This window comes from Mesocricetus auratus, unplaced genomic scaffold (genome assembly GCF_017639785.1).
Source record: "Mesocricetus auratus isolate SY011 unplaced genomic scaffold, BCM_Maur_2.0 Super-Scaffold_6723, whole genome shotgun sequence".
Lineage (NCBI taxonomy): Eukaryota > Metazoa > Chordata > Mammalia > Rodentia > Cricetidae > Mesocricetus > Mesocricetus auratus.
Window position 1 is genome coordinate 2,157,943 of NW_024429183.1, and position 19,175 is coordinate 2,177,117.

The following is a 19,175-nucleotide window of genomic DNA, read 5'->3' on the forward strand; positions in this document are numbered from 1 at the left end:
CTCTGGTCCTGCTGAGACCCAGGCTCCTGCTCTACTGTAGTCCATTCACAGACTGCACCCCACGTGTCCTACATGGACAGCTTCGCTCCCTCCACCTGTCATGCAGGAAGCCTGGTACAGGCAGCACCCAGAGCAGCATGTCAATAGCCAGGCCAGACATGTGGTTGCCAGTTCATGTCCGGCTCAGCTCCTGCCCTCTCCATGGCGTCTGAAACTCTGCCATCACCTTCCAATCCGGCCTGGCTATTTGTGTAGCCAGTATCTGAACTTGACTAGCTCCAGAGAGGGACAGAGACTAACGCTGGGTGGTAGAAGAATCTAACTAACTAGGTGAGGTCTCAGCAGGCGTCGGAGCCGGTGGCCCTGGTTCTCTGATGGCTTGTTCAACAGGCTCGCAGAGGTTCACAGCTCAAGGGAGACCCCCTCTGGCCCAGGAGTAACACTGCAACTGCAGCATCACTGTCCTGGAGGCACAGCTATACCTTGGGAGCCTGTGCCTACCCAGTGCTGTGCCAGTTGGCCCCTGACTACACCTCCCCCTGCATTCTCTGTTTTTAGAAGGTTTTGTGTTCAAGTTAAAGTTGGGAGAGGGTGCAAGTGCTTGGTTTTTTTTAACTTTCCATTTGAACCATTGATATTTTTGGCTTTGGGGCATTTTCTGTCTCCAAAAGAAAGAGAAATTTCACAGCGTTTAACATTAACACCCAACTTCCAGCAAACCTCTGAGGCAGCTCTGTGACCTCCCTATCCCTAGGAGGTGTGATGCCGATGCAACTGCACCCAGTCATATACATCTTTCCTGTGACAGATGGCATCCACCACATGCCCCTGAATATAAGACATCACCAGCAGGAGGGCTCAGGATCCCTCATCTCTGGACAGTGAGGCAGCCTTGGTAGGGCTCTGGGGTAGGGTGAGGAACAATGCAAGGACCCTAAATGAGTGCTTCATAGAGGTGGGCTTCCTGCACACAACAGCACACGCAGGCAGGACTCACAGCTACTAAGACATAACCCCTGCCTCCTGGAGAGAGCTGACTTGGTGTTCTCCTCTTCACTAGTGTGTGTGTGTGTGTGTGTGTGTGTGTGTGTGTGTGTGTGTGTGTGTGTACGAGTGTGCAGGTCCATGTGCCTGTGACGGTCAGAGGGCAGCTTCGGGAGTTGTCCTAGGGAGCTGTCCACTTTGTTTTTAAGACATGTTCTCTCACTGGGATCAGGAGATTTCCAGGTAAGCGAGGCTGGCTGACCATTGAGCCCCAGAGAGTCCCCTGTGTCTGCCTCCCCAGTGCTAGGATTATAGACATGCACTCCCACATCAGGCTTTTTTCCCGGGTGGTCTAGGGATCGAACTTGGGTCCTCACATGTATGCAGCAAGCGCCTTGCTGACTGAGCGCCCTTTTGGCCCTAGTTTTCTTTCCCTCCAAAATTTCTGAGGGTCAGTCCTGGGAAAGAGTTTTGGAGGTAGGAGAACAAGGCCAGGGTTCCAATCCTGGGAGAACATCAGCCTAGGAGAGGAACTGAGCTTGGCTGATTACGAGAGATGGATGAGAAGACCGGCAGATGGTAGTCCACCCACCTGGTGTCCAGGCATCCCAGCGTAGTGACTACATTGAGGTCACGGGAAACTCTTACCAAAGTTGAACTCAGAGCCAAACATAGTGGCTCAAACCTGTAATCTCATGGTTTGGAAGGACAATGCAGGAAGATTATTATGAGGCTGGCCTAGGCTAAAGAATGAAAAAAAGTTTTTTTTTTTTTGTTTTTACGAGACAGGGTTTCTCTGTATTGTTTTGGAGGCTGTCAGACCAGCCTGGCCGAGTGCTGGGATTAAAGGCATGCGCCACCACGCCCGGCAAGAATGAAATCTTATCTCCAAACAAGAGAGAAACAAAGTTGGGCTCAGATATGGGGAGTTGCAGGGAGAGAGAAATCCATCTCCATAGAAGGCTTTGTGAAGGAAGATTGGCCTCCCACTTGCTCCTTGAATGATACAAGCCAGGGATCAAAGACAGGAGGCCAGCTATAGCTTCACTGTGGCTGGGCCCAGTAAGGGTCCCATGTATGGGAAGGAGCTTTCCTGCCTATATCCCAGGAAAGGGCCTGGGCTGCTCCTTCTCCAGCATCCAGGTGTTAAATCTGACATGCCTACTTCCTGGTCCCAGATGAACACACTGGCATGCTGAACATTTGCTGTCATGCTGAGACATATATATCAACTGGGGAGGCTGAGGTCAGTGGGTGTTGAGGGGAGGCTCTCTCTGCCACGCCTCCATGAAGCATCCTCAGGGAGGCCCGTGTCAAAACACAGGGAAGATGTCCCATCATGCACACAGTTCAACATGTACTGATGGCATGTACCACTGCGCAGAACGAACAAATGTTCATCGTTCCACATTTGTTCTTGAGTGTTCTTTTAGGAGAGCAAACTCACAGAGAATTGGCACTGTCCCCAGGCCTCCGGTCGACCAAGGAAACCTATCCCTGAAGTCACAGTGAGGTGTTCCCATTCACACCCTTGTCCCTGCTCTGTTTGCCTGTCTCCAGAAACTGTCCCAAGGGGCTCACAGGGCATCACCTGGATCACATCTCTTGGCAGCTTACTCTTAAGGTGGTTGCTGCTTTTACAGGAAGCATGCAAGGTCACTAATTGGAATCCCTTGTCAAGACTCCTCAGACTTTAAAGGCCTGTCTGAAAATTCCGGGGTACTCTGCCCCTTAGGAGATGGGGCTCCCCCCTTCTCCCTTCTTTTCTGTCTCTCTTCTTTCCCTCTCCCCCTCCTCCTCTTTTGAGAACTCTCTCTACTTTTCTAGAAGCCAGCTGCCTGCTGTTAGCTTCCCACGGAGCAGGGAACACGCTTCCCACAGAGAAAGGCTGTATGTGAAGTCCTCAACCAGTTAAAGCTTCCCACTGCACCCTTGCCCATTGTCTCTTCTGCCAGAGACTCCTTCCTTGGGCCAGACCCTCTCAGGGCAGTTCCCTCTTCCTACCCCACAGACACCACAAGATAATAAGCTATTGTGCTAAGCTCAGACTCTGGAGCTATTTGTTATGTGGCAGTAGATAACAGATACATTCCCACCATCACTGCAATCCTGAAATGAACTCAGAGGCAGCTCTGCTCTGCAGAGCCAGTGTCTGTGTGAGCTTTCCTGTCAGTGTCACTCACTCCCCGAACTCCAGCAGCCCCGTCCCTCAGAAGCAGCTTCCCACAGGGGTGGTTTAGTGGGACATGGGCGTCCTACCCCCTCCATCTCCTCTTCTGTCCCTGAGCCTTGTTTCTCTCCTCTGTAAAATGGTCCAGAGGGAGGAGGGTTGAGTGTGTGAGCAGGCAGACAAGATCCCCCAGTGCCCAGGCCACCTCAGACACGGTCATCTGTGGGATACAATACCAGAAGACTTTGTGCCAAGCTCAGGGAGGCCCATGACCTGGAGCTGCACTCTGCTTTCCTGAGATGCATGGCATAAACCCTAGTCAGCTGCGGGGCAGCAGGGAGGCTCAGGCTCAGGAGCCCCAGCCACTGTGCCTTGATGGCTTGTCCGTCACATGGACACTGTGGCCTCCTGAGAGGCTGGAGATGCAACCCCCAACCCGACTCCTTTTCACTTAGATAAAGTTTACAGGCAGATTCACCATGTAACAGTTTTTCAGTGTGTTAAACTGGAGCAGAGTTACCAAGGTCAGCCAGCTTCAGGCTCCTTCCCTTGCACAGCATGGGTCCTGCCTGGAGATCCTGCCATGACAGCCATCCCCACACAGGCTGGTCCCAGGCAGAAGCCATATGTCCCAAGAGCTTTCCACCCCAGAGGCTCAGGAGAAAGCTTCATTTAGTCTTTTGAACTTTCCTTAATATACAGTTGGTTTTCCTTAGCCTATTTCTGTTTCTATTTTGTTCATCGGAGAGGGCAGGATCTCACTATGTAGCTGACTTGGAACTTGCTATGTAGAGCATCCTGGCCTCAAACTTGATGTGTAGACAGAGCTAGACTGAAACTTGCTGCTATCCTCTTGCCTCTGCCCCCTGGTACTGGGGTCATAGGCATGCACTCTCATACCTGACTGCCCACTGGAGCTTTAAACAATTGTCTCAATATGTAAGAAATACATATCCACCATAGGGGAGGGAGGGGAGGGAAGAAGCAGAGTTGACGTCCTCCCTGCTGGAGGACATCTGAAGCAGAGCATTTGTGATCACTGATGGAAGCCTTCACAAAGTCAGACCTGCTGACATTCCTTCAGGAGGGAGGGCAGAGGCTCCGGGGTGAGCTGTTGTTTGGAGATGTGTCAGGGGCTCTCCCAGATAGCACGTCTGCCTGGAAGATGCCCATTCTCCTCCCCTGTGAGTAACTCCAGTAAGCTCATGGTTCACCATGTTTGGAATGGCATCCTTTCTTCAGTCTGTGGGGGCCCTCCCTGTCTGGGATAAATAAAAATTTCTTTGCATCTCCCCTGAAACAGTAACTCCCTCAAGCATGGTGTGGAAGGGAAGAAGCCAGGTACTGGGTGGCCCTGTTGTTTGTTTAGAGTGCAAACTGGGTACAAGGGACTTAGAACTAGGATGGTAGTTACCCTAAGGGGAAGATTCATGGCCAGTTGGGGAACTGGAATGTTCTATGGCTTCACCTGGTGCTGATTATACATAAGGAAGATTTCTGCCTGCAAATTTTTTGTTTTATTTTGTTTTGTTGAAGCAAGGTTTTTCCATAGAGCCCTGGCTGTCCTAGAACTCACTATGTAGATCAGGCTGGCCTTGAACTCACGGAAATCCTCTTGCCTCTGCCTCCTGAGTGCTGGGATTAAAGTCATGCCAACCTTCTGCAAGAACCTGTCCAGCTCTATGTTCTTCATTCGGCTGCTCTCCCACATATACATTAAATAAAATACTTAACAATGTTTCATCACAGTCCCTCCGTCCCCAAGTGATTGCCTCTATAATATTTCAGTGTGCTTCCTTAGATTTTCCAAACACACACACACACACACACACACACACACACACACAATTCATGGAAAGATAAAACTTACCTTACTTTCCTCCAAAGTTGCTGAGGGACCAGTGAATGCTGAAACCAGACTTCCAGAGTCCTCCCTGAGGCCTCCACTCAGTGACGCCTCCTGAGCCACTGAAACACGGGTTCGATAACTGTGAATTCTCATGCTTTAAACTGGGATCATTCTTGTACACCCTGCCCTTGGGGGGCTTTAAGGATTTGTTTTCATTGTCAACCTGACTCACTCCAGTATCAGCTAAGAGAAGGACCTCAGAATATCTACAAGGGATTATCTTAGTTGCATTAGTTTATATGAGAAGACTGCCCACTGTGGGCAGCATCATCCCCTGGCCTTGGGTTTTTGACTGACTAAGAGGAGAGAGCCGCCCGAGTGCTGGTGTGCACACCTTCTCTCTCTGCTCTTCACACTGATGTGACAGTTGCCTGGATTTCTTTGCAATGATGAACTATAATATGGAATTGTGAACCAAATAGACCTTTTCTCTCCTAAGGGTATTTTATCACAGCTTCAGGAAGCAAAAACAAGATGGACTGCTGGGAGTTCCAGGCCAGCCTGGGCTACTATGTAAGACTCTGTTTCAAACACCCCAAATCAAACAACAAAATAAACAAAACCCAACAAACGGTTTTTCACCCAACTTAACACAAACCCCTTTCTAAATAAATGGCATTTGTGCATAAATATTTATAAGGGAACCCCAATTATAGGATTACTCCCAATCAAGTCCTCCCAAATGCTTAGGACTCATCTAGAATATGTAAATGTTCAAGATGCCATGCAACACTTAGTGTTTAATTCATTATCGAGTTAGAAATCAGAATGAGATCAAACAGAATGCGTATGACAGGTTGGCTAATAGACAAACTCGCCCTTCTGGAAATACAGATAGATGTCATTTCCCGGTATTCCTTGCAGTCAGAGCAGTCATGTAACAGTGTGTCCAGTAGAACTGAAAAATCATAGTGGGCATTGCTTCCGAGCCTGACCTCCCTTTCTCTGACAAAAGCCAGAACTCACCCCGCACACTGAGGCCCCAGATGATGGGGACCAACCACACATAAGGTGCCTGCACCCCTGGGTTATCCAATAGAGAATGCACAAACTCCCAGTTAAGATTATGTAAAAAGGGAGTCCACTGCCTTGATTCACACAAGTGTCAGAGTGAGAGCATGATCATCACCCACACAAATTTGATGTATTCATTTTGTCTTGGTAGAAAGGAATCTGGTGGGGCCAAGGGAGATGAGGTTAGTCAGTCAGTGCAGTACTAGCACACAGGCATGGGGACCTGAGCTTGAATCCCAGCAGGTTAGCCAATCAGCAAACTCCAGGATCAGTGAGCCATCAAAAAAAGTGGAGTATGTTTGATAAAGACAGCAATATCAACTCTGATGTCCATATGTGCGTGCACATACATGCACATGAACAAATACACAGACACGGATATGTGAACTGTAAGGAAGGAAACTGGGATTGAGGAAGAGGAGGGTTGCTTTCCTCTTCTCATCTCTTGAGGTTCATGTTTGCCCCTTAGAATCAGAGGCTCACTTCCATAGGCCAGGCCAGCCTGGGACCTGCCAGTCCTCCTGCATCATGCTGGGACCACAGGCCGTGGTACCCACCACACCCCACCTGAAGCTTCCATTCAGATGCTGCAGGAGCCTGATCTTCCACTTCAAACACGTCTGGTGAAGTTCTGACTCGGTTCCTAAAGCAGTTCCTTTTCTTGTACTTCTGAGTTTGTAACCCTTGAGCCCATTCAGGTTGCTGCTGTCCCCTATTGAATACTGAAATGATATTTTGTGCAGGGAGTTCCCATGCCTTGAGACTCAAATTTGTGTATTTTGCCGTGACACTGTACTGCCACCTGCCTCTCGTGGAGGTGGTCCTTGTCAGAGCCACACAGAGTGGACCACAGCCATCATCCTCTGTTTTTTGTGTTTAAATCTGAAGTGATTTGGATTGTTGGGGATAGGGAATGATGTTTCCCTCTCCAGTTTGTAACAGAGAAACGGATGGCTCAGGGGTTGACTGACTTTTCCTATGTTTTTCAGCTTTGCATACATGTGGCCTCTGTCATAGCCACTGGGCTCTGCCCGGTAGAACTACAGTAGCCGAACAGGTGTGACCTTAAACTCATTTTGTAGCCTAGGCAGGCCTAGAACTTGCAACCCTGCCTTTGGTCTCCCAGTTGACTGGGATTACAGGTCTGTGTCCATGCCCTCTGCAGCTTCACCGGGTCTCCAGTAGAACCTTCCTCACAGAACCAGCCTCAGCCTGAGAACAAACCTGGCTATGGCTCACCTGTCCTCACACCTTCAGTGTTCACCTTGCTTCAGCTTCAACTTCCAGGGCCTTCAAACAACAAAGAGCCTTCGAACCAGGTCTGGAGGGACAGGGAAGGGACCGAGTCATCCAGGTATTCATCAGCTGTACCCTGGTAGAAAGGAAGCTGTAATCCCAGATCATTGGAAAACTGAGGCAGGAGGATTGCAGGTTGTAGACCTGCCTGGCCTACAGGGTTGAATCAAGGCCAGCTTGGAATAACAGTTATTGTGCCAGGGGCTCAGCCTGCTGAACCGTGTGGACTGGGATATCATTCTGGAATGAACAGGAGCTCTTTTGGGCTGGGAGACCAAAGCACTTGTGAGAGCATTGGAGAGAGGCAGAAGTAATTAACAGGCAGGCCCTATGGGGCAGAGGGAGGAATTGAGGGCAGGCTGGAAGCAGAGACAGGAGGTGGAGATGCTCGATAGCACAGGTGATGAAGGGGCAGCTTGCCACTCTGTCCTCCCATCCCTGCCCCCACCCCCAGGCCTCTACTGTCCAGGGACCCAGGGCCATTGTCAGCACCATGTCCTCAGCAGGTGTCCCCAAAACAGATACTGGGTAGAGAAGTAGGAGAGGTAGCCAGCTGCTCCCACAGTCAGCCAGGTGGGTGGGCTAGGGGGCAGAGTGAGGGCAGAGAGGGACAGAAGCCTTAGCACAAGGTCTTGATGTGAGGCCTATCTGGATCCTAACAATAAGGAAACCCCATGAAAACAGCATCAGGTAGCTGGAGACATTGGAGCATGACTTTTGAGTCTTGGATCATGTATGAAAATGTTGCTACTGGCTTCCAATGCCTGAATGCTGAGGCCATGTGGGTTGTTAAGTCATTAGAGCTGGCGCATGCCTTTACTCCCAGCACTCAGGAGGCAGAAGCAGGAGGATCTCTGTGAGTTCAAGGTCAGCCTTCTGTACAGAGCAAGTTCCAGGACAGGCTCCAAAGCCACACAGAGAAACCCTGTCTTGAAAAATAAAAAACAAAACAAAAAGAAAAAAAGTAAAGCCGGGGTTGGTGGCACACACCTTTAATCCCAGCACTTGGGAGGGAGAGACAGGAGGATCTCTGTGAGTTCTTGACCAACCTGGTCTACAGAGCGAGTTCCAGACAGCCTCCAAAATGATACAGAGAAACCTTGTCTCAAAAAAAAAAGAAAAGAAAGAAAAGTGATTAGTCAGAAAACACACTAGAACTGTTTCAGCAGAGTAACGGCCACTGGAACGGCTTTAAACCTGTCTGAGGGCCTGTGAGATGACTTGGCAGTGGTGTCTGCCACCAAGTGTAACTCCAGGACCTCCTGGTGTGAGGAATGAACCTGGCCTGGTATGTACAGGCACTATCCTCAGCACCAAAAATAAATTAATTAAAAAGGAATTGATGTATAACTTAATTTAAAAGGATGGATGTTCCAGCACAGGGCCGAGGTCAGCAGAGCTGAGGTCAACACTCTGGTATGTGTTATGCGCAGACTTCACTTTGCCACAAGTGAAGAGACTTGTCATGAATGATATGACTGAGACCTCAGGGTGTCCAAGAACATATGCACACCACACTCACCAAACTACACACATTAAATGCAGGCAGGGCTTGGTACACCAATTTTACCTCAATAAGGTCAATTTTTTTAAAGGGCAAGTGGCAAAGATAAAATTTTTAGAGTATTTGAAGGGCTGCTAGTGAGATTCTACTCAGTCAATGGCTCCTAATACAATAAAGCAGTCCTCCCCTTCCTCCTCTTCTTTCTCAATAGCTCTGGTCCAATAGACCAGCCCTCCCCTCCCTTCCTTCCCCTTCTTTCTCTTCCTCTTCCTCCTCTACCTCCTCCTTTTCTCCCCTCTTTCTTGTTTTGAAGCTCAAGGACAATGTTATGAGAATTTATGAGGAAATATAACATTGGTTAAGTGAAAAATCTGAGCTGCCACCCAGAGGAATGGAGAAGAACTAATGCCCTTTAAGTTAGTAATAAACAGCATATTAAGAAAGGAAAACGTGGGGTTGGAGCGATGGTTCAGCAGTTAGAGCACTGGCTGCTCTTCCAGAGGACCCAGGCTCAGTTCCCAGCCCCATATGGTGGCTCACATCCCTCTTTAACTCCAGTTCCAGTGGATGTAACACCAGGCATGCACATGGCACACAGGCATACATACAGGCAGAGCACCTATACCAATAAAATAAATCAAAATAGGAAAGGACACTCCCAAGAATGGAACTGAGTTAGTTAGCTGAGGAGAGAGGCTGCCAAACCTGTCTTGTTTTCTTCTAAGACAGTCTTACTCTGCAGTCTAGTCTAGCCTTGAGTCTGCATCAGTCTTCCAACTGCTAGGATTATAAACATGCTCTACTAGATCCAGCTTTAACTCCCTTCTTTTAAAAAATAATTTGTGTAACTTTATCTTATGTGCACTGGTGTGAAGGTGTCAGATCCCCTAGAATTGGAGTTATAGACAATTGTGAGTTGTCATGTGGGTGCTGGGAATTGAACCTGGGTCCTCTGGAAGAGCAGCCAGTGCCCTTAACTGCTGAGCCTTCTTTCCAGCCCATTAACACCCCCGCTTTTGTTGTTGTTGTTTTTTGAGACAGGCTCCTGGAACTCACTCTGTAGACCAGGCTAGCCTTGAACTCACAGAGGTCCACCTACCTCTGCCTCCTGAGTGCTGTGATTAAAGGTGTGCGCCACCACCACCCAGCAAACTCCTTAAAAACAAATAATTTTATTCCCCAGGGCTATCATGCACGGAACCCTGAGCAAACTTACTTGGCTCCACACCAAGTCCCAATATAGAATACGGGGCTTTCCAGCCTCTCCTGGAAGGCTGAATGGAGCAGTTTGCTGTTTCCCACTTAAGTAGGGTGTCAATCTACAGCACTTGGTGCAGATGCGGTTGTGAAGGACCCTACCCTCTCCCTCACTTTTGCCACCAGAGTAGAAAGAATGTCTTAGAATGTGCCCAACACGCACAATGCAGGCTCCTCTCCCTTAGCAAAGCCCTGCATGCCTGGCAGCTGTAGAGAGACATGTAAAAGTATACTGTATGTCAGAGAGCTCTGTCCCTGACACAGAATTAGAAACCAGCTTCCACCTGTGTACACACCCTGCAGCATTGTGAGATGACAGTGGAGGATACCAGTAAGGTGAGGTACCCAGGACCCCTGCCTTGCACGTGTCTATTGTGAGATGCATCACACCCTTGATCCCTGAAGCTCCCAACAAAGCTCCTAGGAGGTGCAGCACCTCCAGACCACTGCACTGGGCAATTCGACCCAGCAGCCAGATTTCTCCAGCAAGGGGACTTAGCTTCAGCTCGAGACTGGGATCCATCTCAAGAGCAGACACAAGTATCCCCAAGTCTTCAGACATGTGAGTCAGCTTCACATGACCTTCTTCCTGGAAGGGAAGCCAGAGGGGAATCAGGAGTGGTAGGAAGCCCTCAGCCTCGGGAAGACTGGATGGCCACAAGGAAGCAAGGCTGTAACAGAATCCCAGTCCCCTGCTTCATCCTGTCTGTGTGTGTGCAGATACACAAACTCTGCACCTGCCTCCCTCTTAGAAAAGTGCATCTTCTGAGATCATGTTCAGGTCTCTCTGGAAAGCTTGAACACTCCTACGTATGTGCAATGGCCACACGTAGGCCATCCATAGGCTCATCCACAGACAGGTTCAGTGGAAGCCAGAGGTTGGGCTGGAGGCTCTGAGGACCTCCACACTCTAGGTCAGATTGGAACTGCTGGGGTAACAACCCAGAGACAGCCTTAAAACCGAAACCATAGAATGTGGGTTTGAGAGGCCCCTGTCATCCCTGCTAAACACCACTGAGGGGCTCAGCTGAGAAAGGTCCTGGATCCAGGCTCCACAGGATGTCTGATGCCCCAGACTCATCCATCCCATGTAATCCCTCTGCCCCGGCATTGAACAGGCCTCTTCCCAAGTCTGGTTGTTCCTTCCAAAACCACAAAACCAGGTGAAGATAAGTGGCAAATGACCTTGGTAAGGCCAGAGGGTGTCACTGAGGAGAAATGAAGTCAGGGTGAGTAGAGTCTGATGTGGCAAGGTCTCTGCTCCTAGAGCACCCCAAGACCATTTCTCCTGTCCCCAAAAGAAGTGACTGCTATTGGATGGTGGCACTCACTTAGTTTACGGGAGGCTTCCCTACTCCCACCCCAAGAAGACCTGCTCCATGGGACCCATGCTTTTACAATCTTGTGAGGAAACAAAACCAATGAGCAAGAGAACGGAGAGCTTGTCTGACTGATTAGTTAGTTAATTGTATATGGTATATATGCACATGTGTCTGCAGTGCCTGTGTGTGTTCTTGGAGGTCACAGGGGGATGCCAGGTGCCCTATCTTATCACATTCCACCTCTCTTTCTTGAGAAAAGTTCTCTCATTGAAGCTGGAGCTAGGCTGATAGTCAGTGTGCCTTAGTGATCCTTATGTCTCTTGCCCCTGACAGTTTGGGGGTTATAGGCATGCACTTAGCCACACCTATATTTTCACATGGATGCTGGAGATTTGAACTCATGCTTATATATGGTGACCCTCTGAGCCATCTCCCTAGTCCCTCTGTGTGTGGGGTGCATATATGTGCATATGCATTTGGAGGTCAGAAGACAGCCCCATGTCACTCTTCAGGAGCCACCACCTTGGGTTTTTGAGACAGTGTTTCTTATTGACCTTGAGCTTGTGAATTAGGCTAAGACAGCCAATAAGCCCCAGGGATCCCCTATCTCTGCTCCTCTAACATCTGGATTACACATGTGCACCACCACACCTGGCTCATTTCACACGGGTCCAGGGGATCAAATTCATGCCCTCACACTTGCAAGGCAAGCCCTTTACCAACTAAGTCTCCCCAGGCCCTCTCCTTTTTTTGAGTTTTTTTTGGGGGGGGTTGTCATACCACGTTGCCCTGCTGACTTCCAACTCCTGAACTTGAGGAATTTCCCCGTCTTAGCTCCTCAAGCAGCTGTGACCAGACACAAGAACTACTCCTGGCTAGGTGATGTTGACTTTGAGGCTTTTGCTGTGTGTGAGTCATCCTGAACAGCCGGTCTGTGCCCCAGGAAAGGTGCTCCTGGAAGAAGAGCATCCACCCGAGTGTTGGGAGCCATGAGGTCCTCCAGGTACATCCCTCCCAGGCTCCGGGTCTCCCTGCTCTCATTGTGCAGAGGTTTGCTGCTGAGCCCACTTCACTGGCGGTATCAGAGAGTCTCATGTCAGACGGGACCAGGATATCAACCACACACAGCAAGGCTCACAGAAGCAGGACCAGGGGTCAGCTGAGGGTACATTCCAAGGACCCCTAGGATGAAACCCTCCAGGCCCCACCAGCCCATGAGGTCACTTCTGGTCCCCTGGGAGCCTCATCTCATTATATACAAAACTCTTCACAGACAAATCCCCCTTCCAGGCCTCTTCCAAAACTGTCAGTAGACCAAGCTGTGACTACTTCCAGACCATTCTCTGGCTGCCCGCAGTATGTGCCAATGGAAGGAGCAATGCAGAGCGGGGTCTGATCAGATGAACAATGGCTCTGGGATGCCCACATCATAGCCTATGAAGGTTGTGACCCTGAGACAGGGATTGATTCTGGATGCCCGATGAAACCTAAAATCGCCACAGGGTTCTTGCAGAAGGGAGGCAAAGAGAAGTATGTAGGTGCTGGCCATTAAACTCGGGGTCTCATCCTGAAACAGCTCACTCACTGAGAGAGCTGTGGCTGCAGGCTGCAGTGTCTGACTGTAAGATTCCTCAGTGTCCGTCATTGTGTGAACACATTGTGTGAATGAGGGGGTCTGCATATAACCAGCAGCAAGCTTCCATCAGAGGGAGTCATCCAACTCAGAGAAGAGTGGTATACAGATGGAAAGACATACAACTTTGACACTTGGGCCAATCCCCATGGTAGTCAAATTAACCTCTGGGCTTCTCTAGAACAATCCCTTCCCTTCCTTGGCTCAGGAAGGCCTTGTGATCCTTAGAGAGGATGGCTGGTCTCCATGGACCAGGATCCTGACTCCAGAATGCAGACACCCTCACAGTTCTGGTTGAGCCACAGGATTAGGGTGCAGGACTGAGGAGTCATTCTCAAAAGAGACAATGGGGTCATTGCTCTTTAGCCATCCCAGCTTCCCCAGAGCTCAGAGCTGGAGCTCCCTGGACCCTATTCTCTGCTAACGGGCAGACAGAGACCCAGGATGGGGAAGGATTTACCCTGCTTCCCTTGAGCAGAAACATCACTGAGTCCTTGGCACTTGGCCAAGGTCAGGTTCTCTGAGACCTTGTTGGAACCAGAAACCCAGGGTTCGTGGTAGAGGGATGGGGCCTGGAAATCTGATACTCAGGAAACTGCCCAACTCCTAATGCCTCATCTTCCCCATCCTTCCCCAGGGAATGACACCAGGACTTCAAGTGTCTCTCAACTGAACATAACAAAGTAGCCAGGGCTGTCCTGAACAGCTGCAAACTGGGGACTTCTCATCTTGGGTTTCAGCTGCCTTACTGTGAGGCAGGGTACTGGCAGTGTCATCTCAGCAGTGGTAATCATTTAGGGACCAAATAGAGTGTGATTTATGACAAGATCCAGAATGGGGCTTAACCACAGCAAGAACCCTGCAAACTGTGCCTGGGTGTGAGTATACAGACAGCCATGGGCTTCCAGCAACCTAGCACCTGGGAGTTTGCTTGAAAATGCAGTGTGGACTCTGCAGATGCCCGGCCTGCAAGGTGATGGAGCTCAAGCTCTACCGGAAACAAACCCGGTGACCAAGAAGAACAGGCAGGTCTGAGGACCAGCTCTGGGCTTCCAGGGGTCATCAAAGGACATTTAGCATGCAGACCAGGCTAGCCAGTTTATCACACAGGCAGCCATAAGCCCTGATCTTGTCTCCAGGCCTGCTCAGCCACTAACATGGCCTGGTAATGGGCTACCTCATTCCTTCTTAGACTGACACCCCCCGTCAGTCACCATCTGCTGCTTCACCTGTCACCTGGCATAGCCCTGTCCTCCTGCCAGGAAGGGACAGCCCTGTTGCCTTGAACCTCCTTCCTGCTGGTTCTGCCTACATCCTGCCCCACAGGGGGCTCAGAGCAACCAAGACCATGGCTAGCTTGCAACAGACCAAACTAGGGGCCACACTGGGGGAAGGGACAGCTAGCTGTCCCAGGGCTTGTTTTCTAGCCTCAGTCCTGGGCTCCAAGTTGAAGAGCAGGTAACAGTCACAGAGGACAGAATTCATAGGTGCTGAAGGCCCTTCCACAGCTCTGCTCTTTCTATGGATTCTCAGTTCCGTGCAGGGCAAGCACAGCTAGAGGCACTTACCACCCTCCTCTACGAGGCCCCAGTCATTGCTGGCTTCTGGGAGAAGCCCTTTCCACTCAGTGGCTCCTGGTCCATGGACTGCATTCCCTCTGGGGCCTCTGGACTTGGCAGAGGAAGCTCGCCAGCAACCTTGAGCCCAGGAACCAGCTGAAGTCCCTCTTGCCATTGTGGACTTGCTGTCCTGGCCAGGCTGGCCACATCTAAATGGGGTAAGTGTGTGTGGTGTTTCACAGCTGTAATCCCAGCACTCGCTCAGGAGACTGAGGCAGGAGATTTGCTGCAAGCTCAAGACCAGTCTAGGTTTCATAGGGAGACCCTGCTTTAAAAAGAAGAGAGGAGGGCTGGAGAGATGGCTCGGAGGTAAAGAGCACTTGCTGCTCTTCCAGAGGACCTGAGTTTGATTCCCAGCAACCACATGGTGGCTCACAAACATCTGTCATGAGATCTGGCGCCCTCTTCTGATCTGCAGAAATATATGCAGGCAGAACACTGCATACATGATAGAAAAACAAATCTTAAAAAAAAAAAAAAGAAAGAAAGAAAAGGGGAGCCAGGTGGTGGTGGCGCACGCCTTTAGTCCCAGCACTTGGGAGGCAGAGGCAGGCAGATCTCTATGAGTTCAAGACCAGCCTGGTCTACAAGAGCAAGTTCCAGGACAGTCTCCAAAGCCACAGAGAAGCCCTTTCTCAAAAAAAAAAAAAAAAAGAGAAGAGAAGAAAAGAAAAGGGGACTGAGTAGGAGGGCGGAAGAAGGAGAGAGGCGTGGGAGAGGAAAGAAAGACGATTAGCAAAGAACGAAAGCTAAGATAAAGGACGAGGCTCCTCTGAGACACCCTGGGGTCCCAGACTCCCCAGAGGTGGGTCATGTGACTAGTCTCCAGATGCAGGACTAGCAAAAGACTCAGAAGTTTCTCTTTTTGCCCACATGGCAACCCAGCACCAGCAGCCACTCTTTACTCCTTGCTTTTCTGCCTAATAAGGTGTTTGGCCTTCCTCTGAGGGTCTGCCCTCACTGTGTACTTAAAGACAGCCTGTGTAGACTTGTCCAACCCCCCACTGAGAGGACCCCAACCCTCTTCTGTCTTAGCAAATGTGTCAGCCATGGATTGAGCCAGATAGTTGAGTCTGGTGCACAGAGGTGGCCCAGTGGCAACCAGATGGAAAGCCAGCAGGTTGGCCAGCAGGGTGTCTTTCTAGAGGCCCCGCCCCTGAGCTTGGCTTCTACCAACACTGGTCTCACCTGGGGCTAGCCTAACCCCTAGGAAGGCTGGCTCCTACCCTAGGAAAGATCTTATCACAGGAGGTCTGGCCATACCCTCAATTTAGCCCTGTACCCAGAAGACCTGGCTTTATCCCTGTAAACTTGGCCCTCTCCCCAGACCAATGTCCACACCCCCAGCTTGGCCCTATAAATCTGGTCCCCGCTGCAGTGGGTATGGCCACACCTCCTGAACACCTTGCTCCTCCCCCAGGAGACATGACCCCTGCTCTTCTGTTTCTCCTCCAACCCTCCTGTGTCTGGGTCAGGCTCTGCCCTCCAGCTCCTAGACTGCTTAGTCCCACACTCTTGGCCTCCCAGGTTCTCACTCTGCTTCCTTCCCATCCACACTGTGTGTTACTCAACCTCTGGTTAGGCCTTCCTACGAGGGGTGTGTGGACCTCAAGGGTGGATGTCCTCCCCTTCCCTTCCTCAGTGACAGTCACCTCCAGCATCAGCCTATCCCCTTGCACCTACCCCCATTGCCCTAGCTATCCCTGCTGACCCAGTTCTCAGAGCCGGTGACCTGGGACCTAATCCTGCTTTCCCTGCCATCTTCTCACTTAATTCTCAGCCGGTTCTAGGTCAGACCATTGTTACAAAGCCTGTTTGTATTACGCTCCCCTGGGATCCACACCGGGACTTACTGGTTAAGAGAACACATAAATGAGGCGAGCAAAGCAGAGAGAAGAAGCAAAGAAAATCCCTGGTTTCCATAGCAACAACAAGGATGTAGTCCTGTGAACCAAGAAGCGGATCTTCTTTCTGTGAACAGTGAGGGCTGAAGTGGCGGTCCCCTGGGGAGGGGCCAAGTCACAGGCTTCCAAGACAGACATGGGCCTGGGTTTCCTCTGGTTTAGAGGTCCTTAGCTGAAGCGCATGTTCCTGAGGGACATTCTGTGGTGGCTGGAGGTCATCAATTTGGTGCATGGGTCATTCTTACCACAAAGAGCTATCTGGCCCAAAATATCGATGACGTCAAGGCCGGGGCCTGAAGCAGTTCAGTCCCTGCTCTGGGTTATGCCTCTGCCACCCCCACAGGGTTGTCTCAGTCTTCGTCCACTTCCTGTGGTGGAAGCATGCCGCCTCTGGGAGCTGCTGGCCTGAGGTAGTAAGGTGGGCAGCAGAACCAGCGTTGGCTGCACATGCAGGGGAGGTGTAGTAGAGATCTCAGTCAGAAAAGCAACTCCCACTGAGGGGCTGTCCCAGGAAGTCCTCCAGTGAACTGAGATGACACTCAATTCTATCCCAGGTCTCTACTTGAGGAAGGTGAGGGCCTTCCCTGCTGGGGCTCAACCTGGCATCTCCTAGCCTGGAGCTGCAGGTTCAGCATGGGAGAGACCAGAGAGGCAAGATTTGATCACTGTTTCTAGAAGTAAATTTATGCTTCTAAGACACTGAAATTTTGTTAGTGGTGCTGGGGAGATGGCCCAGTAGTTAAGAGTACTGGTTGTTCTTCCAAAGGACCCAGGTCCAGTTTTCAGCACCAACACGGAGGCTCACAACTTCTATAACTTCAGTTCCAGAAGATCCAATGCCCTCTTCTAGTCTCCCCAGACACCAGGCATACACACAGTACACAGACATACACACAGGCAAAACTTCCATAGAGATAAAAAATAAATAAAACAAAATTTTATTACAATTGTGCTAGTGCTATGCATTCTGAGCTACTGAAGGAAATACTACTAACACATTAAAAGTAAGATGGTTGGGTGGGGAGAAAGGTGATGAGTAGTGAATGGATGGATAGATAGATCATGGGTGGATAAGTGAGTAGATGGATGGATGAATGAATGGATGGATGGATGGATGAATAGATGGATGGATGGATGAATAGATGGATGGATGGATGAATGAATGGATGAATGAATAGATGGATGGATGGATGGATGCTGCCTCACATGCCTTGATTGTCTGTATCCTCAGACTATGACCCAAAATAAACTCTTCCTTCCTTATGTTGTTTTTGTCAGGTATGTAATTACAACATCGAGTGAAGACATTAATGAATTGGATAGTTGATGGGTGGGTGAGTGATGGATGGATGGTGAAGGATGAAGGATGGATAAGTGGCTGACTGAAAGATGAAGGTGGTGGATTCATGGGTGGAAGGGTGGATGGTGAATGGCTGAACAGATGAGTGGAGGATGGATGGATAGATGGGTGAGTAAATTAGTGATGGTTTTGGTACAGGGTATCACTATGTAACCCAGGCTAGCCTCTGATTGCAAGAGTCCCAGGGTGTACAGACCTAGGATGGAAAGGCAGACCTGGGATGGAAGCCCAGATCTGTTGTTCACATGCTGGGGACCTGGGACTAGTGAGGGACTTGGCAACCCTTGGCTTTAGTCTCAGAGAAGTGGAGATGGTGTAGCCTCTGCCTGGAAGCTGGAGGGAAGGATGTGTGACCATAGGTGCTTCTCCACTTTGGCCACTATGACCATACGATAAGTATATGGCAAAGCCACAGCTGGAAATCCCTGGGCCCAGGGCCTGTGGGCACCAGCTCAGGACTGGAGAAAACCAGAGGATGATTTTTCTCTTAGGTTCACAGACCCCAGCACTCTAGCCATGTCCCTGAGAGAACATCTGCTCCAGTGGCAACTGGACAGGGACCCAGCCCATCCATGTCCTCCTCTGAGCTGTGGGAACCTTTAAAACTCTTGGTCCAGGGGCTGGAGAGACAGTTCAACGATTATGAACGCTTGTTGCTCATGCAGAGGACCCAGGTTCAGTTCCCACATAATGGCTCACGACAGTTGGTAACTCCAGTTCCAGGGGCTTGGACACCTTCTTCTGACCTTCACGTGTACCAGATATACATGTGATGTGCATACATTAATGCAGGCAAAACACTCTTGCATATAAATCATAAGAAAATAAAAGTTCAGCCTAGCGGTGGTGGCACACGCCTTTAATCCCAGCATTTGTGAGGCTGAGGCAAGTGGATCTCTATGAGTTTGAGATCAGCCTGGCCCACAGAGTGAGTTCCAGAGAAGAAAAGTTCTTGGTCCACGTGGTCCCAGGCATTGGTCCACCCAATGTGCTCCCCACAGGCCTGTGGGCTGCTGGTTTGCCTTCTCTTTCCTTCCTCTCTCTCTCCTATAGTTGTTTGTTATGTAGCTGAGGCTGACTTTGAACTTCTTATTCTTAAGTCTATACTTTCTGAGCAGACAAGGATAACAGGACACTTGGTTTGTGTGGAGCTGAGATTTGAACCCAGGGCCTTGCACACACTAGGCAAGTGCTCTGCCAAAC

The 19,175-nt window shown here is 50.1% G+C and overlaps 1 long non-coding RNA gene across 2 annotated transcripts in view; it reads right to left on the reverse strand.

Moving 5' to 3' along the window:
- Positions 1 to 19,175, reverse strand: part of LOC121136616 — a 33,856-nt gene that overhangs the window by 3,941 nt on the left and 10,740 nt on the right. The window contains exons 2-3 of one of the 2 annotated variants that reach the window (XR_005873659.1): positions 7,317 to 7,398; positions 5,025 to 5,122 (exon numbers count right to left, since the gene is read on the reverse strand). This is a non-coding gene — a long non-coding RNA (uncharacterized LOC121136616). Of the gene's footprint in view, positions 1 to 5,024; positions 5,123 to 7,316; positions 7,450 to 19,175 lie in introns of both variants that reach the window. The other variant, XR_005873658.1, reaches the window with a different exon arrangement.